Below are 3,370 nucleotides of genomic sequence, written 5' to 3'. Positions count from 1 at the left end.
GTCCTTTTCCTGAAGACCACACTTACATATTTCACTGAACATGGAGAAGTTCAGCTGATGCCTATAAAAAGCAATTACCCCTTCTATCTGGTGTTTGTGGTACTAGAAGGGAGTCTGTACATTATCATAGGAGAAAGTTAAGCACTATATTTTCTAAAAATCCTTAATCAGCAATGGTGGCATGTCTCCAGATTCATGAGTTGAACAGAATCACAAAATTCATGAGAGTAACCAACTACTATCTGATTGGATTTAAGGCTGACTCCATGAGATCAAACCCATAGCTGACACTGCTAGTGCAGCCACAATCCTGAGAATCTATAGGTCAGGATATCTGGGAAACCAAATACTATTGCTCTGCTAAAGGAACCTAGAAATGAGTGACTCCTAATGACATTCTTCTATATCCATAGATCAGAATCTCTCTTAATTATCATCCGAAAAGAACCTCCTTTGGGAGATTACAACTAATGTAGAGAGCCACAAATGGGCAATGTACAGCGATAGAGAAACCTTTGAACATTCTGTCCAAAATGGGACAAACTCCTCTCCTTCATCAAACTTCTCTCCTCACAGCTATGGGAACTATTCAGAAGATAGGCCCAAAGACTGTAAGTGCCAGTGAGGATGGAAGACACCAAGGAAACATGGCCTTCCAGGCACCACAGGACTGGCACATGTATGAAGTAAAATAAATTGTTTCATCTTGTTTCATCTTTGATGAGGCCTATCCATGTCCAAGCCATATGGGGTTACACTATTGAGAAGTGGAATGAACATGAGCCCCATCCCTACACCTATCTCCAAACAACTGCTCTCTATTTATCTGTCTATCTATCTATCTATCTATCTATCTATCTATCTATCTATCTATCTATCTCCATCTCCATCTCTATCATCTCTATCTCTACCTCTATCTCTCTCACTCACACACACACATACACACACGAACACACACATACAAACTTAGATTGTTCCAATTGAATTTCATTAGACATACAAACCACACTTAAGGGCAGACCACACACCCACCAATAATGGCCAAAACAAAAGAAACACAATAGTATTTTTGAAGATTTTTAATTTTATAAAACCTTGTTTGGGCATTTTTTACATACTAATCTTTTGATTGTTTACTTGATATGATTCCTGATTTTGTGTTTTAATGGTTTTATGTAGGCATGTTTGTGTGTCTGTGTGTGAATACTTTCATTTTTGACTCTAGTGCTATTATTTTGTTTTTTTTATTTTGTTTTGTTTTATTCTATGATAATTTATTTTGTTATTTTCTAAGAAGGGATAGGGTGTTATATAATTGAAATGGTGGAACATGAAAAATGGTAAGAGATTATAAACAGTAATCAGAATACATTGTTTATAAAAAGAAAAAAAATACTTTTCAAGAACAAGAAAATGAAGTCAGATGATAAAGAGACACCTAAAGGTCAGGTTCTGTTTTAACATCTCTGCATATTTAGGTTCTGGAGTCTTAGAATGTCACTTTGTTTTTTCTTGGAATGACTTCAATATTTTCCTTCTCTAAATTTCTAATACACATTTATCATGTCATTAACTTTAATCAAATAGTGTCAATAATAATTCTTCAAATTCTTAAGCTCTCTTAAATATTTCTTTAAATAAATGAGAGGATAAAGTAACTGGCTTTGATTTTTCTGTAACAATGCTGAGTCTTCTTTTCAGAGTTATGATGTGAGCGCAGAAACACAAATTTTTACTCCCACTATTAATGTCCTCTGCATCAAAAGATACCATTACATTATAAAGAATTAAGAGTATAGTATTTGCCCAATGAAATATAGAATATTTTATTTTATTGAGTTTTCCAGGTATTTTCGGGGATTTGTTTGTTTGTGTTGATGTGCGAGGTGGGGTGTCTGTATATATGTTATAATAAATTTTTTTGTGTGTGAAGGGTAAATAGTATTTGTGCCTGTTAATATTCATTCAGAACCAAAAGAAGTCACTTCTATGCCGAGCTATTGTGTTCTCCCTCATTTTCTTAGAATATCTCCACAGTGAACTAATAGTTCAGCAGATAAATTCACAATTAAATTAAAACTCTCACAACAGCAAATTTCTTGTGCACCACTACTGTATTTAAAATGTGCTTTTATGTTTACTTATCACATGAAAATTTTCCGGAAAGTAAATATCATATCATGATATTTGGATGGCAAGTTCCCTTACCCACTGAAAATGGAAAATTTTAAAATTTAGCTGAAACCACTATCAATCCCTTCTATGTTTTTCTGATGACATTTAACATTTCCTTATTTCTGAATGTATAAACTACAGGATTTAGCAATGGTGTCAGGGTGTTAACAAATATAAGCATATTATTTTCAAAGAAGAATGCAGAAGGAGGTCTTGAATATATTAATATGCAAGGGGAAAAGTACAAAAGCACAACAGTTATATGTGATCCACAGGCGGAAAGAGTTTTTTGCAGACCTTCAGAACTATGGGCTTTCAGAGAAAACAAGAAAATACCATAGGAGACACGCAATAAAGAGAGGATTATGATATGTGTAGTCCCATTGTAGTCATTCACCAAAAGGACAAGAATGTGTGTGTCAGTGCAGGTAAGCTTTAGTAATGGGAACATATCACACATGTAATGATCAACTACATTGGATCTACATGAAGGCAGCTGTAATGTGAATACAATTTGTACAACAGAAGGCAAAAAGTTTCCTGCCCAGGATATTAGCACCAAAATGCCCCAGAGCCTCTGTGGATGGAAGAGAAGTGAAGGGGCTTGCATATTGCCACATAAAAGTCATAGGCCATGGATGCCCATGAAGAAGTGGACTGTAAACAGTTGTGTCATACAGCATTCAAAAGACATGGTCTTTCTCCTGTAGAGGCATTCTGTAATTATCTTGGTTGTGAGAGTATAAGAATTGCATGCATTCAAAAAGAACAGGAATGCCAAGAAATACATGGGGGAGCTTAAGAGTGTAGGGCTGTAGGTAACAGTCACCACAATTATCATGTTGACCCCTATAGTTGTAAGAGAGAACAATAAAAATATGACAAATAGTATTTTCTCCACATTTGGATTGTGTGAAATCCCCAGGAGTATGAACTCAGTGACACAGCTTTGGTTTGGCATGATTCACAAGAAGGCAGTAAAAGTAAACTTTCTTAACATAAAACTCTAATTATAAGAAAAATTGCTTCTTATAAATTTATGGTGTTACCATCAACAAGATGGTATACACTTTAAGAATTACCTTGATTGAGTCTACTACAATTTAAATAAAATGTTAAAAAAATTTCAAAGGCTATAGTTGTTAAATTAGAAAAATTGAAAGTAAACAGATTATTAACTATGTGAAAGTAGTCA

General features: G+C 34.5%; 1 pseudogene; it reads right to left on the bottom strand.

Moving 5' to 3' along the window:
• Positions 1–2,227: 2,227 nt before the first annotated feature.
• On the bottom strand, positions 2,228–3,136 carry LOC129675571 (olfactory receptor 4C15-like; annotated as a pseudogene).
• Positions 3,137–3,370: the final 234 nt, after the last annotated feature.

This window comes from Psammomys obesus, unplaced genomic scaffold, assembly GCF_907164565.1.
Source record: "Psammomys obesus unplaced genomic scaffold, mPsaObe1.curated_primary_1811, whole genome shotgun sequence".
NCBI classification, from domain to species: Eukaryota; Metazoa; Chordata; class Mammalia; order Rodentia; family Muridae; genus Psammomys; species Psammomys obesus.
The sequence above is the reverse complement of the archived record's forward strand: the minus strand, read 5'-3'. Positions and strand labels throughout refer to the sequence as shown.